This window comes from Poeciliopsis prolifica, unplaced genomic scaffold, assembly GCF_027474105.1.
Source record: "Poeciliopsis prolifica strain line A6 unplaced genomic scaffold, Auburn_PproV2 SCAFFOLD018, whole genome shotgun sequence".
NCBI lineage: Eukaryota > Metazoa > Chordata > Actinopteri > Cyprinodontiformes > Poeciliidae > Poeciliopsis > Poeciliopsis prolifica.
Window position 1 is genome coordinate 10,282,475 of NW_026562393.1, and position 17,630 is coordinate 10,300,104.

Consider the following 17,630-nt stretch of genomic DNA (forward strand, 5'->3'; position numbering starts at 1 on the left):
TCTGAATTATTTTTGCACTGATTATCCTTCATGATTAGGAAAGAAATATGTGTTTTGCATGTAGAAATATATAAAATTATAAGTAGATGCAATTTGAAAGTTCAGAATAAAACTGCCTGAACTCAACATAATTTTTAAATTGATAACACACATTACTGATCTGAAAATAAAAAAGAAAAAAGCTGGAAAACACGTTCACATGTGGATTTTCTTGCCATGGACGCTAGATGTCGCTGTTGTAAAAAGAAACCAGCGACGTCTAAGTGATTCCTAAATTCTTTCCTCCATCGCTCACTATGCTTTTTGTTGTTGAATGTTTTTCTATTTTTTATCGGTATTTGTAGTACTACACCTTTATTTGCACTAGAGGTAATAAATTGTCATTCTTATTAATATTACAAACTTTTCCATAAACCTCGATGGCTGATTTGGTCATTTTAATCTTTGGGTTTATGGAGTAAATTAATTGCAGCTTCTGTGGTGTCAATATGTACGGAGGGACAAAAGTGCCAAAATACAAACAAGTTATTAAATTGTTACTTACAATACTGATCCTTTGCTTCCAGCAGGTGGCATCAAATTATAGTGCAAATAAATTTGAATTAATGAGTTAATTATAGCACAGATTTAATTTGTTGTTTTTTTTTTTTTTAGGTTTAGGACATGATCAAATGGTTATTATTAATGTTTTGAGTAATATTGGAAAAAAGGAGGGCTGATATTGGGATTTAAAATGGTCCCTTTTCCTGTTTTTATCTTTCATCTTTTTATCTTTCTTAATTTAATTGGTTGTAGATAATCAGAAAACTTTGATTAGGTGGAAAAAAAAAATCACAGCATGACCCTTTAAATGATGGGGTGTTTTTTATTAATTATTTTTATTTCTGACCTGCAGACATTGTTTTTCTTTCTAAGGATAACAAGTACACAGATTATTTAAGATTTTTTTTTTAAATCAACTAAAATATAACAGACTATAGAGTAAATAATTAAATTTTCTTGAAAGATTATGTAGGCTTAAATAAAAATTACTTTTGTATGACATTCATTACATTTTTCACAAAACTCGAAAAAATAAGATTTTTGGATTTTTTTTCACAGGTGGGAAGATAATTACTTGATTTTGATTAATTGGTGCATCTCTAAATGTGGTCAATCTTTTTATCCAGTCATTTGAAACCTATGCAGAACTATAATAGCCTCTCTGTTTGACGCACCGGAAAGAGGAAAAGCGAATTTTCTGGGCACTCGTTGAATTTGTGACCTTTTCCCGAAACAAACAAGTGCACTCATGAACCCTCTGCCATTTTGCCATTTAAAAATGTAATATTCTAAATATATAACTGTGGTTTTAGTTGTAAATTGAGTACAATTTCTAATACTAAAGTTATCCGAGGAGCATTTACAATAGACAATATTGACATTCGTCACTCATTGTATTACTAACATGAATTTCTGACATCAATTAAGCAATTTTCATTCATTTTTCGCCCACTAATGCATATTTCTCAACAGCTGATGCCTCTCAGTGAAACCAAACAGCAGAGCTATTGTTTGAGAGCTGATGTATTCTGACTGAGCATCAGAGTGACGCTCCACTCGCAGCAATATTGAGACAAAACAATAGACCCACATAAAGCCCTGAGATGAAAGTGGCCACTGTGAAAACGGAGAGCAGGCGTTTCACTCAGATCTGGAGGCTTCACTGAGTCCGTGTGTGAACGTGAGGTCACGCTTGCGTTTGTGTAAACTTGGCCGAAAGTGGCGTCAATGAAGCCCACCGGCGTCTGACAGTCGTGACTCTACACTTTTCTACCCACTGTGGTTGACTCACAGTTGATGGAGCAAGTGAAGAAAGCCTGGGTTTGCTTGGAGCCTTAAAATGCACTGAAACAATGAGACAATGCATTTTTATAAGATTTTGTTTCTTTGTTGATGAATCAGTAATGAGTAAGGAGAATAATGTCAGATGAATATTTCAAAGATAATTAAACAATTAACAGACAACAGCTTTTGACTGTTAGAAATGTATTTGGAAGTATATAACAGTTAGAGGGCAGCATATGAATGGCAAACTTTGATGTTTAATTTAAAAGTAAAATAATTAATAACAATAATCCATCATTTTATTTTTTTATTGTTTTGTTTTTTCTTTTTTTAAATGAGCAATTGTCATAATGATTACTTGATTAGAAAAATAATACTCAAGTCTGCTGAAAAACTATACTGAGGATACATGAAAAACTGACAATTCATAAAATGAATGAAGGAAAGAAAATACAAAATAAAATAAAAATTAGTAATTCAAGTTATTATTATTATTGTTAGTATTAACTATTATAATTTTAATATAAAATAATCCTTCATATTATGAAAATCTTATTAATAATCTTAGAAATAATACAAATGTAATGATAATATTTTTTTAAATAATAGTAATTATTAATATATAATTCTATTTATATTATAATGATAGTAATAACAGTAAATATTATGCAAATGGACACTTTATATTGTCAGGCAACATTTCCAGACACAAATAGAAATACAAATTAATTTACATTTAAAATAGAATCAGAATGAATAAAACCCTCCTTTGCAGGTGTCTGTGTGATTAATGGGAATTCTCCTGTATCTTTTTTCCTTTTCCTCGCTCGCTCTTCAAGGCAGCTGCGTCTCACCGGCCTTATTTCCTGCCATTGTTCTGCATGTACAGGATCACATATGAGGAAGCTGTCAGTACAGCAGACGCAGCAAAAAAAGAGAAAAGCTTGATTTAACTTTTCACACCACAACACAGAATGAGCAGTGGGTAGAAAAAAACATGTACTTTCGAAACCTGTAATCCTTTCTGAAGGGGCTGTGATTATGTTTTCATAAAAGTATGATTTAAGTGTCACAGCCACTTCAAATGACAGTGTTTGAGAAGACAGTAAAATAAAGTAAAGACAACCTTTTCGCAATGGTGTTCTTGTTAACTACGTTTACGCCTGTCATAGACTTTTACAAGCTAAAATCTCCAAGCTGAAAGCTCTAAATGTCACTATTCCACTGAAATTATTCAGTTTTGCAGTACAAGAGAAAACACATACATATGTACATATCACATGTCTTATGTCATGCTACTTCCTAAAATTACTGTGGACATCTTTTGATGTTATGTGACTGGACAGCTCCAGCATGTACTGAGTTGTGCATAAATTAGGTAATAAACTGAGGAAATGTTCAGGGTTTGGCAGAATGAAGGAAATCCTTCATAAGCAATCACACTGTCTGTGCAAATTTTACATCACAATCAGCATGTTCAATCATTGTTTTTAGATCAAAATTACTGCAGGAACTTAAATAATAATAAAAAAATTAAACAGTTTTTCTTCATCATGTAATTTTTAATGCCAACCTCAGAGCAAATATGAGATTATGTGTGCAAGGTGAGTAAACTAAGGCTTTAAATTGAGTATTTTCTGCTTTTGAAGAGATTAAATAATCTTGAAACGCATCATGTGCTCTGTAGCATTTGATAGAGAAGCTTTTGGATGCTTTAACACAATAAAAATAATAAAAAAGAGTGTAGAAGAAGTCATTTAAACCTGGTAAGAGTAGTATACAGAATATAATTAATGGTATACTCAGGAGCAGGAGACAGAACGGCCCAGAAATAAAACACACTTGTTGGTCTTGCATGTAGCTATGGTGTATTTGACTAAACTCATGCCAGTCATTGTATGCCTCTGTGTTTGTATTTCCTCTCTGTCTTCTCTTGGTGGTTTTATTTAGCTGTTTCATAGTGACTTTTCTCCAGATGTAATCATTAAGGTCTGCATGATTTCTTTAAAAAAAATTAAAACTTTAGGCAATTAGATAATTTGTACATCCAATAAAATAAAAGTACATCCAGGGAGCCCAACAAATTTCTTCAGGTGACCAATGTGCATTTAAATCAATAGAAAATAGGGTAAATAAATGCCTATTATATACACGTAGTAAGCTAAAAACGCCTGAAAATGTAGTTCAAACTGATACTCAGCTTGCTAAAGTAATTAAGAAAACATACTTTATAAATGTAATGAATACCAAAACTGCTTATTTTGTTAGGTAATAATCAGTTCGTGCAAACCTCGTGCTTTTTTTTCTTTTTCTTTTTATTCAGGCATGCGCGGGGCACCTCTCTGTAAATGTGGGTGGCGTTGCTTGTATGAAGGCACGGGAAGGCGCAGAACAGCTCGCAACGGCTTGTCCCGTGTGAAACGTGATGACAGCTCCCCGCACGGAGACAGACAGTCACCCGTGGATCACCGTGGGCCACTTTCTTCCGTCACCATGCTCTCTCGACCTCTGGGTTCGACCCGTGGAGACGCGTAGCTGCTGAAAAAAGTTGTGTCGCCGAGGGGAGGCAACTCTGCCACAACACCACCACCTCCACCTCCTCACACATCACCGGCCCGAAGAAGAAGTTGGATATCTCGTCTGACTGGGTCTAACGGCCAGATCCAGGGATTCAAGAAACAACTCGCAGGTAAGAAAAGCGACTAAAAGCTGAATACATTTAACCGTAACACAAACCCAGGATGAACGACGTGGTTCTTTTTCTTCTTTTTTTTTTCTTGGTGGACATTTTCACGTTGTTTTTTTTTTTGTGCCTCTCCTGCTAAAGTAAATGCTTTGCAGACATAGTTTATTGTGCATCCTGTGTTGTGAATGGGAGTGAGCAACACTAATGCTGCAGAGAAATCACCCTGCTGGGTGTCAGCTGTGGCCTCTGCTGTCAGCTGTTCCATGATGTGAACACAGTCTAACATCAACTCTAACCACAAACCCCTAAACCTTACAGCTGAGATCAGCTAGATGAATAAAGTCATTTTTAAAAATCAAAATTAGTGTTGTATGATGCAGTGCAGTGAGAAACTATTTGGTCTCAATTCAGTTTAAAAGTACTTTATTATCAATGAAAGGTCATAATTCCTATCATTTAAGTGTCTTGAGTTTAAATGTCACTGTCATGACATACTTACAGTTCAATAGCGAGGCAGCAGAGCCAATATTTCACATTACTATGTCCCAGCGACACTGTCAGTTGTTGGCAATCACTGCTAATCCACCTCATTTACTTTTGCCGCTCCTCTTTAAATCCTTTTGAGATGCTGGAGTCGATTGATTATGATTGATGGAAGAAATAGTTTGAGCTTCCCGTCTCTCTCTGCATCCATGGAGCTTCCTTTAGGATTTAGCTATAAATCTAATAATAAGCATTTGTAATAACTGCCATGGAGTTTTTCACATTACTGTGGAGGGATTTTGGCAAGTGAGATTGGTAGTACTGCAAATGAGCCATCAATGTGCTGTTGGAGACATTTTGGTAGGTCATCCGCATCTGGGAAGATGATCACTTATTATTGTTTCTCTATTTGTGAAAACTGCTCTCTGTGTGGTTAACTGGAGCCCTGCATAGAAATTACTTTGTTTATATCAGGGCATTGTGTGGTGTGTTTTTTATTTTATTTTAGATTGCTTGGCCTACTTTATATAGTCTTGCAGATTCTGTTTAAAGGATTTCTTGATTCTTTTGATCTTGTATCATTTTTGACCAGCTGTGGTCAAAAATTGGTTTATTATGCTCAAATAATAACCGGACCACAGCACAATTCTTTTGTCTTAATAAGTTGAGTGAGCATTTGAGATTTGATAGTCCAACTTGTTTTATTATGCTCAATTGTGTTTGATGACCAGAAACATTCAAAGGTGACAAAAAAAAAAAAAAAGAATCTGTAATGTGCAGATACTCTATAACTTGTGCCCACCTAAGGCTGGACAATATATAAGCAACAATACATATATAGTGATGGACACATGATGATCATTATCAATAGATGATGTAACTGATAGACTGTTGAATAATTTTGCTGAATTCCAAACATGAACCGCACTGCATTCTGGGGGATGTAGGCAGAGGAAAGACTTTAGCCGCCCAAAGTTGGTAGCATCAACTCACTCACTCACTCTTTAGTTACCTAGCAACAACCTGTTGGGTAACTTGCGCAGCAGCAGTTTCAATTTTTGCCACCGTGTCTCATCACAGAAAAGTCACGCCACTAGTTTGGTATTTCAGATATTTAAAACAAAAAAACGAATCAGTAATTATTGATATCGACTGATTTGAAATGCTCATATTGGGACACCCACCTTTAACACTGTTCTGACTTACATTTAATGGCCATCTTCTGTGGCCATTAAATGCTAAAGCTAAATGCCCAGAAGGGAACATGGAGTAGAAGTGTGTGTAATAAAGGCTGGTCTATTTGTTGTTATCACAAACAGGGAATCAGGCAATCAGGCAAAAATGCAGTGAAGACAACTTGCAAAAGTTCAAACTGAGCATCTGAGTGGCAGAGAACAGCGATTTCGACTGGCAGACAGATGGCGATGAAAGAAAGACAGTAACTGCTTAATTAACCAACTTGTTAGAACCAATATTTGCAGAATACCATTTCTGAACGCAGAAAACGTCGTAACTTGAAACAGATGGGCTACAGCAGCAGAAAACCACACCGGGTGCCACTTCTGTCAGCTAAGAACAGGAAACTGAGGCGACGATTCACGCGAGGTCACCCAAAACTGAATGTTACCAGATTGCAAAAACATCGCTTGGTTCAACGAGAACTGCGATAGTTTAAGAAAGGGTCAGAATTTGGTTTAAACAACATAAAAGTATTGATCAATGATGTAGCATAAGTATGGGTTGATTACCATTGTCGAGGTTTTGAAATGTTGCAGTTTCAAATATGTATTTTCTGCAGTAGTTTACGATCCTTTTAATGAGATGAAGAAAAGCTTTTAGAGGAATCAATTACTCTGCCTTTCCCACCCTCTGTGTTTTAATCTATTTTCTCTTGTCTGTTAGAAAGTAAATCAGCTATTTTGGAAATTCATGGATTGAAAATGAAGGGATAACCACCTATTAATGTTATTAAGATGAAGTTACAGTTGGCTAGAGCAGGATAAGCAGCAGACTGCAAATTTGATGCATTTATTGCCTTGGTGGATGAAGCATCTCAGACCATACAACTGCTGTTTTGGACACTTATCTTTTAAATGTAAAAGCAAAACATCTGGGTAATGCTGAAAATGAGGAGTTTCCTCTTTTTCAAGTCGGCAAGAACAGAAATGGGAAATGCATGTAAACGAGCTTAAATGTTGAAGATTTGTTCTTTTGTAGAAGATTTTTAATAAGCCGTGCTGGTTAATTAGCACAGCTAGCTTATTTACTTCCAGTTTTACTTCATTAAGACAGACAGGAGGTTATTTAAGACAATGACAATATTTACTTAAAAACTGTAACTGTGTACCAGTTGAGCATAATTTAAATGCACCTGCCTTGATTATTGTTAAGTCATTTCTGAGGGCTAAATATTGTCCAACACAGGACTAGCAAGGTGTGCTCAATAAAGTGCCTGATGACTTTACATTTTTGTAAGGATTTGAGTTTTTCTGTGTGTTTATTTTAGGTTTTTGTGTCTTTTGAGTCTCTCAGGTATGTCTCGTTCCCTGACTACCCTCTCTGTATTTAAGTTCACCTGTGTTTTTGTGCCTTTGTCGTTTCTGTCGTATCCGTCTTGCTGTCCAGATGTCTCACCAGTTGCTACCAGCAGATTAGCTTTGACCTTCCGTTGTGCTGCCTGGATTTTGGACTTTTGCATTTCTGGATAGTAGAGATGTTTGTTTCCTGGCTGTTAATTTTAAAGATTTATGTGGGTTTTGCTGACAGTGTTGCATGACATAAACAGAAAAACACACTGCTTGATTCAAAATGTAAGTTATGTTCAAAGTGAGACATGACAAGACTTTGTTTGTTGTTCAAATGTTTGCTGACACAATCAGCCAGAAATATTGTTAAATGTACTTAAAGACTTTATTCATCTGAGTTTTACCATAAAACAGTTTGATTCAGTCTCACCTCTGTGCTTCAGCAACTCATAAAGGTTTTTAATGCATTTCTTACACTGAATTATTAAAGACTAATGGGGTCAGATATCTGAACATGGTAATGAAGAAATATGAGATCAGTGTTTACCTTTGTGTGCATTATGTCTCACTAGCAACGTATAGTTGTTTGCTTATTAAATTTGAAAAGTTGTGCTGTTTTGTTCAATTCAGAGATTAAACAAATGGAGTTCATCTTGACATGCTAAAGAAAAGTTCCAGTTAAAGTAAAAAAGATATCAGTTATTGAAAATACATGGAAACAGGTAGTGAAAAACTCCATTCGCTGAATTAACTTAGACATTTTTTCTGTTCATGAAACTATTTTATATATCATTTTTTTAACTTTATATTCTAAATGTTATAAGTGCATGCATGTCACTATACTTTAACTTCTCTCCTCTCTGCCTTACGTTTTTCAGACTTGCATTGTTTTTTATTAATCAGACGACAACAGAACTCGTTGGTATGTTTGCATTGATTTCATTGAAATCTGACAAGTTGAGAGCTGGAAGTATCATAAATCAACAATGTGTTTATATAAATAAATGACAATACTTTCAAACATTTTACACTCTGCCATTATAAAATAGTTTACACAAAATTTAAAGTTTTATGTAATACGTCTGAAAGGATTTATTTGAAGAAAGCTGTAACAATTACAGTTTTTTTTTGTGTCCCCCTTTTACAGCTTATAAGTTTTGTAAGTCTCTGACCCATAAAATGTGAACAAGATCTATAGTTAAGGAAAGCAGTTCAGGGTTTCCCCCAGAAAACTTGCTAAACCCGATGCTCAGGGCGCTTGGGCAGTCATCCAGCCTTCCGCCATGTTTAGTTAAAAATTTTTTAAAGTCGACTGGCAAGGCAATAAATGCATCAAATTTGCAGTCTGCATTCTGATAATTATGCTTTATTGGAAAACTGGCAGATTAATATCTAACACCAACTATAAAGACTTAAGAATGGCAATGTTTAAAAAAAGACAACTAAAATAAATAAACAGTTCTCAGCCTGGTGGGGTGGCAAATAAAGCCTGGTTGCCCACCAGGCTTATTATAAACTCTGGGAAACGCTGCAGTCAACTTAATTTATTTCCTGACTTTCTAACTGCTATTAAATATTCTTAGCAGCAGAGCTGAGTCAATATCACACCTTGTGTGAAGAGCAGTTGTTGCTAACCACACTGCAAAAATGAAAATGGCGCATTTAGTCAACCTTAATTTATTTACATTTGTTGAAAGTGAACACTGAATACATTTACTTGAATAAGGTTAATTTGATTACTTGTAACAAATGAACTCCTTTTTTAAGTTTGGTGACCTGTTTTCTTTTTTTCAGAGCAGGATTTATTTGAAATGTTAAAATTATATTAGCATATGTAGCATTAGTTCTTGCAAACAGAGGTGTATCTGTTTATTCTTTTCAGAATGTAGATGCTTATCTTAACTCCATGATTTTTAAAATTTTGTATTTGTTTCCAAATCTACAACAAACAAAAGTTGAAAGCTGAAAACAATAAAGCAGAACAGCTTTGCTATATACATTCAACTTTATCTTCTGCTCACTATTTTTTTAAAAGTTGCTTGATTAACAACAAGCATCTTCACAGATAATTTTATGACTTTTGACTTTTGGGTTTCTTTGCTCCCTTTTAATCACCTGAAAGCAGCTAATTTTAAGTTATTTTCCAACCACTTTGGCACCAAACAGCATGGTTTTCTTGCTAAGTTATAATGAGAACATGTTGTAAAAAGAAGCAACATTCATTCAGTTTTTATGCTCCTTTAATCTGGAACAAACGTCCAGAAAACTGCAAAACAGCCAAAGCAATGACTTCCTCTAAATCAAGGCTGTTTTTGATTAACATAACTGGAACATCATAAATTGTAGCCTGTTTTTTAATCTGTAGTAATGGGTTAGTCTTTACTTAGCCACTTCTATTTAATGCTTTTTTCTTGTTTTTCCTTCTGACTTTGTAAAGCACTTTGAATCGCCTCATTGCTCAAAATGTGTGCCAGAAATAAAATTGTCTTGTTTATCTAAAAATGTGGCAGCAGTAACATTTATTATTGTGTTGATAAAACACATCATTTACATATCATGTGTTTAGTAAAATGTGTGAAGGGAAATGTAGCCATTTTTAAACTTGATCAAAACATAATTCGAAGTTGAACAACGATCAGAAATATTGAACGTTTCCCCCAGGAAACTTGCTAAGCCTGTTGTTTGGATGTTAGGGCAGACATTTATTAAATTTTTTTTTAATTGACAGGAAATTGGAAAATATCACTTAATAATTATACGTTATTAGAAGATTAGAAGATAAATATCTGAGCACCAACTATCAAGTCTTAAAAATGCAAACATTTTTAAAAAACTTGGTGGGGGCACAAGGAAAGCCTGGTGGCCCGCCAGGCTTATAATACATTGTAGGGAACCCTGAATACGGCATGCATCAACTTTTTTCAATTCAGAAAAATAGCTTTTTCTAAAATCTTAATGTTTTTTTTTTTTCTGCTTTTTTTTTCAGAGCATTATCAGCCTGGCGGGCCACCAGGCTTTACTTGTGCCCCCACCAGGCTAAGCATTGCTTATTAATTTAAGTCTTTGTAAAATGTTTGCAATTTTTTTTACAACTTTATAGATTATGTTTAGGTATTTATCTTTCAATAACACACAATTATCAAGTGATATTTTCTAATTTCCTGTCAACTTCAAACATTTTTTAACTGGAAAACACGATGGGCTGCTGGATGAAGGACTGCCCTGGGACCCAACCACCGGGTTTAGCAAACTTTCTGGGGGAAACCTTGTCTGAGGAGTCATTTCTCTGACTCACATTGATCCAGAGATATTATTGCTTAGCTCTGCGGTTTAACCATGTTGTCCCATTACAGCATTTCTTCCCACTTTGTAGGTTATTACAGTATAATCCATCGAGGGATTGCCATTTGGCTATTTTGGCAATACCTGAATAAATTATTGCAGGGGAGGATTTTAGCAAGGCTTGTCCGCTAAGATGATTCATAAATGCATTAGAAGAACTTTTATCGACTTATAAAGCAAATAGATTTTAGCAGAGTGGCCTGGAAATCTCTCAACATTGTCCTCAGTTCACCCCTAACCCTCATTAAAGTTAGAATTCCTGTATTTTCTGGGTTTCCCCACATTTCTCTGTGAATTCATAATGTTTCTGCTGCCATGACATGATCCCATCTGTTGTGTAACAGCTCATATGCAAACTATTAGGACTGGGCTGTGTTTTTAAGGGTGCGGCATATCCCTGGGCACCTCTCTGGGGTCCTCCTTATTCCATACAAACTGTATCTATGGCAACACATCCTCGGCCCCTTTCGCAGCAAACATGCAAGCTGTTTCTCTCTCCCTCTGTGGAAATGTCTATGCAAAAAAAGGAAAAAAAGGAAGGCATTTCCATCCGCTCGGCTCCTGAAAACACGTGCGTGTGTGTCATACAGTCTAAGTCATTAATATTTAACATGCACGCTTTGGAGGAGGAAAGGAATGAAGAATATGTGACCAGAGGGAAGTTATGGAACATGAAGGCAACAACGTCAGGATGAGACAGGATTTGGAAAGCGGCGTGGCGGTGTTTGTCCGCCTGTGGAATGCTTGTGTGTTAGCCAGACTGCTGCAGAGATGCTGGAATGCAAACTACATGAAAATGTGAAGACTGAGGTGGATTTATGCAGAGCACCGTTCGAGCCAAAGAAAGAGTGTTTCCAGTCGCTTTAAACAAACCCACCCAGGGATTTTCCTACAATGAGCAGCAACCTCTGCAGCTTTCCAGTACCTCCTCTCAGCTGTTAAAGACAATGGCCGTTTAATGGTGAACAACATCTCAAATGTTCCAGGTAGTACACGTAAACCATTCCTCTTTATAAAGGTCAGAGTGGAAATTATGGAAAGGACTCAAGTAACTGTCGGCCAGAGGGACAAATGGTGAATTAGGGACATTTAGAAACTGTAACCACATTGAAGCAAATTTAAATTGGGGAACTTGGAGAGCACCTGACAAAAGCACCAGCCTTTATTGTACTCTAATGAAACTGGTAAAGACAATAGAAGGACCAGTTTGTGCAAATCCTTTGTATCCTGCTCATCTTTCACCACTTCTTTCCTGTTTGTGCTTACCCTGGTATGCACGCCTCTCGGTACCAAATATTTGAACAGTGTTTGGCGTCTTTCAGCATTTGACTCAGCTTGCCAGATGTTCTCTTTTTATCCAGCAGTGCATTGTAAAATGGAAAACATAAACTCTGGGCTGAATCAGAAGTAAAAATGATGAGTCCAGAAAATAATACAAACTTCCAGGACTCTTCGAAGTTGTTTTCAGTTGTTGAGCTTTTTTCATTTCACTGTTTAATGCAGATGAATGAAACATAAAAGTACTAGATTTAGTTATCCAGAGTGGTGGTCTCGGCTGCGGACCCAATGTCCTGCATGGTTTAGACGTTTTCATACTTTTACACCTGATTCAAATGATTAACCACTCATCATGTTTTCAGTGTTCAGTCAGGGGAACAATGAAAAGCTGGTGGACAGGAGGTTCTGAGGAGTTCAACACTGCTGGTTAGAGCAGTGAAATAGAAATCAATCAATCACATTGTTGCTAGTCGATGGTTTTCTTTTATGTTCAACCTGCTGATTCCAATTTTGACGACTCTGATTTTGTTTGAAAAGACTATAAAATGTACAGATACAGGGTTGAACCCGGTGGTCGGGGCCCTTGGTGAGACCATCAGCGGCCAAATGTGCTTTTGTGTAAAAAAGATGTTGAAAATCTGGAGGTACATGAGCATAATCTGGAAATAATAGCGTGAGGCCAAGAGACATTTACAGGGACATTGCAATTGGCCTAGTTCAAAGCGTCAACTGTGTCTTAATCCATCTTTACTGTCATTGTTACTTGTACAAAAAAAAACTATTTAAAGTAATCAAATGATTCTTAGCCTGGTGGGATGGCAAGTAAAGCCTGGTGGCCCGCCAGGCTTATAATACACTGGGGGAAACTCTTCTAATGAATTTGTGAGAACTTTTAGTTTCCCAATTTAATATTATATAAACTTTTGTTGCTTTGCTTATAGCTGATTTCATTTTACTTTTTTGTAAACTAATTTAGATGAGTGCATCTGACAACATGCAATTTATTAGTTTATTTAATCACTGAAGAAAGGGAGACCTCTCAGTTTTGATGCTTTTAATTAACTAAAGAAATATACTGATAATTGTTGACTGGTTGGTGCATCAGTTTGTTAAAGCCTTCTTGACCAATGACGTTAGTATTTCACCGTGTCTAAGCATTCATGCATACCTCAGCGAAGAAGTTACTGCTTAGTTATGTGAAGATGTTACTTTCTGTCACCAAGACAACACTAAAGTCCTAATCACCTACTGACTGGGTCACTCCAAAACCCTAATTTATCTTTTTAGGGTGATTCAAAGTTGGGTTTGTTTCTTTGTATTATTGTCCTGCTGCATAAATAAAGTGTGATTGACCAAAACGCACTTTGGTCAATCGCAAAGCAAAAAGTCACAGCAAAAACAATCAATGATTGTCACAATTCCAGTGTTTTTGTGATTTTCTTTTTCTGAAATGTTAGATTTGCACCAGATTTAACATGGCTCACACTTCCCTAAATGTTCCACCTGTCAGTCAGACTATCACCCCGAAACTCTTGGGGACCATCAAGATGTTTTTTGCTAGTGTAAGACAGGCCTTTGTGTTCTTTTTGACCAGCAGTGATGTTGGCTTTGGAACTCCCACGTAATTTCCATCCAGTCTGTTTTTTTTTTTATTTCCTGAATCATGAACTCAGACTTTAACTGAGGCAATGGTGACCTGAAGTTTTTTAGATTATTTTTTTTGGTTCTTTTGTGACCTTCTGGATGAGTTGCCAAAGCGCTTTTGGAGCAATTTCAGTCACCAAAAAACATCTGGAAACATTTACCACTCTTTCATGATTCTCCATAGGGATGTGCGATATGTAGGCCGATAAGACTAACAAATTTTATTATTGCGATAAAGAATGATATTGTCGTTTTGAGTAATAGCATAATAATGCAATAACATATTCTTAAAGAACTTTAAATTCTAATGAACATTTAACACTGGAACTGGATGACAACTTAAATGTCCAAAAAAAAAAAAAAAAAACATATAAAATAATTATTATAAAAACTAGTGTTTTTTTTTAAAGTGAGAAAACAGGAAAACAAAAAAATCATCTAAATGGAAATTGTTGAGTTTAATTTATAATTTAGTTGACTAAAAATTCAGTCCGATATCTATAGTGATGGATGGCAATAATAATACGTCACAGGTTTTACACCAAAAACATATCATAAAAATAAAAAACAGATACTAATATTAATATTTTTTGACTCTTAAAACTAAAAAATGTAGTTTTGTTAAAAGTACAAGTCCAGAAGAGAGTTGAGTGCTGAATAATTGAATTTCATAAATATATGTGGCTTGTGCAAATATAAATGATAATTTACTGGATATGGTTTTCATCTAGATTAGATATTTCTTTCCAAAGAAATACACAGTAATATATACACTGGTTTTGGTTTTGTCGCGCTGTCAGAGGGCGTTCCTGTGGTGTCGACTTTATAAACAAACGGTCATAAAATTACCCCACATGACAGCTGTCAGCCGGCCGCAGCCTCGTCTCTCTAACCAGCCCTTGTCATTCATATCTGCTGACAGACCGAACGAGCAGCAGGGCTGCAGCAGACGTCCCACAGTTTGTGATATCTAGAACTGTCCCGTGTCGTCCACCTGCCTGAATGCGTTTGTGTGGACTCAGCGTTCTGGACGGCAGCCAGCTTCCCAGTAAACAAACGGTATCATCCGCTGTCATTCAGCGCGCTCCAGAGGATTCTCCCTGTGTGTGTTTATGACCAGATGTCTGAAAATGAACACAGTATTGTTGAGACACCAGCAGTCAGCACATAGGATTTCACTCTACTCAGAAGGTTTTGTCTCTAGCTAGACCTGTTTGAGTTTGAAAAGCTGACATGACTCAGAGTTGTGTCAAACTTACACCAGTTCACAACAGTTCATACTGTGGAAAATAATTTTCCATCTTTTATCTTAGAATCAGCAGTTGTGCAACCACTGAAAGTAGAAAAAAATATATAAAATCATAAATATCTGCCTGGTTTGATTATTCAGATCTGATGTATTACAATGTTCAGTTGGTTGTTTGCATACATTTATAATTCTTAACTTACTTTTTCAAATATTAATTACAATCACCAATAGAGACACCTTTACAAACATTTTCATAATTTTATTTGTTAATCAGGGTTTCCCCTACTGTATATTGAGCCTGGCGGGCCACCAGGCTTTACTTGTGACCCCACCAGGCTAAAGTTGTTTATTTATTTGGTTTGTTTATGTCTGCCTTTTCTAAGACTTTATAGTTGGTGTTTGGGTTTTGTTAAATTCTTCCAATAACAGATTTACCTAATCATATTTTCAAATTTCTTGTCAACTTTAAACATTTAAAAAATATTTTTAACTATTTTTTTTGCCTCTATGGATAATCTTTAAGTGGATTGATTATTAAAATCTAGATGGTTTTTCACTGGTAGTTCAGAAAGTTAACATTTGTCATTTTATTTGACACACAATGTTTTTCTTTTGTTAATAGTCATCAGTTGTTTCATTATTATTAAACTAAAATATTATTATGGTTAAAATCATAAGCAAAAGCTGAATTAGATTATTAGATTCTATTCTAATTTAATGAATCAATCAATCAATCAAATTTTATTTGTATATCACATTTCAGCTACAAGGCATTTCAAAGTGCTTTACATCATAAACACAAAACACAAATTTAGTTAATTCACAACTGCTACAATAATGTTAATGTTACAAAATCACCATTTGTTCCATTATTCTGAACTTTTTTTTAGGATTTTATTTTTATCTTGAGAAATATAAACTTTCAGATTTGATTGATCAGGTCTGGTTCACTGGACTCTCCAGCAGAGGACCTGATTCTCTCAGCAGGGAGGCAGAAAAGAGTCAGCAGCAAAGAAACTTTGGATAGTTGAATCAAACCTTTAAGCTGTAATGGAAATACTGAGCAAATCAATCAATCAATTCTTATTTGTATATCACATTTCAGCAACAAGTATTTCAAAGTGCTTTACATTATAAAAAAACACAAAAATACAACTGAAACATTGTATTTAACATTGAAACATTGTCTGAAACGTTGTTAAATATTTCCATTGATTATATTTTATATGTAAGAAAGAAAATCTACTTTCAATGGTTATACATCTTAAATGTTAAACTTTCTTGAACAAAAACATTTTTGTTTCTATTTTTATTACAAAACAACAATATAAGTTTAATCTATTGCTGACTGGAATATGTTGATTACTTCTACTGATTGAAAAATCTCCTGCTTTTATTGTTTGAATCCTTTTAAATTGCAAGGAAAGTTAAGCTGTTTTTAAAAGTTGTTTGCATTAAACTAAGACTCATTTAACTGTAGGTTTTCCCTCAGGAGATTAGCTGTATGAATTTCTTACCATCTTGTAAGCGCCTAGTATCACAAGCATACTGTAACTAACGGGTGTTGAGGTTTTAGGGTCGTGTCGTGGGTTAGGTAGCTGGTGTGTTGCCCATCTGTCAGCTGTGCTGCATGAGTAGAGTGTTGTAATCCTGTTACTTTCTCCAGCACTATGCCAAATGGCACACTCCAGTTACAGCCACAATGTCCCAATTACCTCCTTTAACTTCCAATACAATGTCACGAATCGGTGTGTTCCCATTTATCTTTTTATTTATTCATTTTTACAGATTCTGATGTACTTTTTTTTTGCTGTTAAAAATGTTAGTTATTTTACATTTTTGTTGTGCAAAAGTCAGTCCCAATGCTTATCAGAAAAGCCCTTGAGTCTTTATGGGAGAGACACGCCTGGAAAGAGTTTGTCAACAAGAGATTAAGTGCTGGAAATGCTCCTTGTACTTCACAAGACTTCACAAGTAAAACAAATTCATAGTTTACCTGATGCACATTTCCTCCTGCCACACCTGGAACCACCAGGAACTGCTTCACTGTAGCTTATTTAAGTTTTAATAATAAAAAAAAGTTGTTATACATCACTGATATTCCATTCCTGATTTTTTTAAAAATATCTAATTAAAAAAAAAAAATACGTAGAAAAAGGTATTTTTTAATTTAGCATAATCTCAAAATATTCTGAAAAAACATTCAGTTTTGTGAAACTTATTAAGTGAAGAAGAAAATTTAAAATAATGATTATAATTTTTTTTATGAAACTGAAAGTGACACATTTATTTGCATCCATGCCAATTTGTTTATCATAAATATAACAAAATGTTTTGTACTAAATTAAATTATTCTGAAATCAGAGGCACTTTTAATTAGTAATCCATTAGTTCCTGTTTTTCTAGGACTCCCTTTAAAACAATTGTAACAGTTTAAACACCAAATATACTTTGATGTGCATCAACAGTTTAAAAATAAACAAAACTCATGGCAGACTGCTGATCTATACTTTTTCCCTTTAAATTACACTTTATCAAATAAAAACAGTGCAGTGGAGCCATATTGGGACTACTGCTTCAGTTGTTCATAAGTCAG

The 17,630-nt window shown here is 35.1% G+C and overlaps 1 protein-coding gene across 2 annotated transcripts in view; it reads left to right on the forward strand.

The window, feature by feature from the left end:
- The first annotated feature begins 4,192 nt into the window (after window positions 1-4,192).
- dnmbp (dynamin binding protein) overlaps window positions 4,193-17,630 on the forward strand; it is a 59,725-nt gene continuing 46,287 nt past the window's right edge. For both annotated transcript variants that reach the window (XM_055043212.1, XM_055043213.1), the window contains exon 1: window positions 4,193-4,516. The gene's annotated coding sequence lies outside the window, so the exon portion shown is untranslated. The remainder of the gene's footprint in view (window positions 4,517-17,630) is intronic.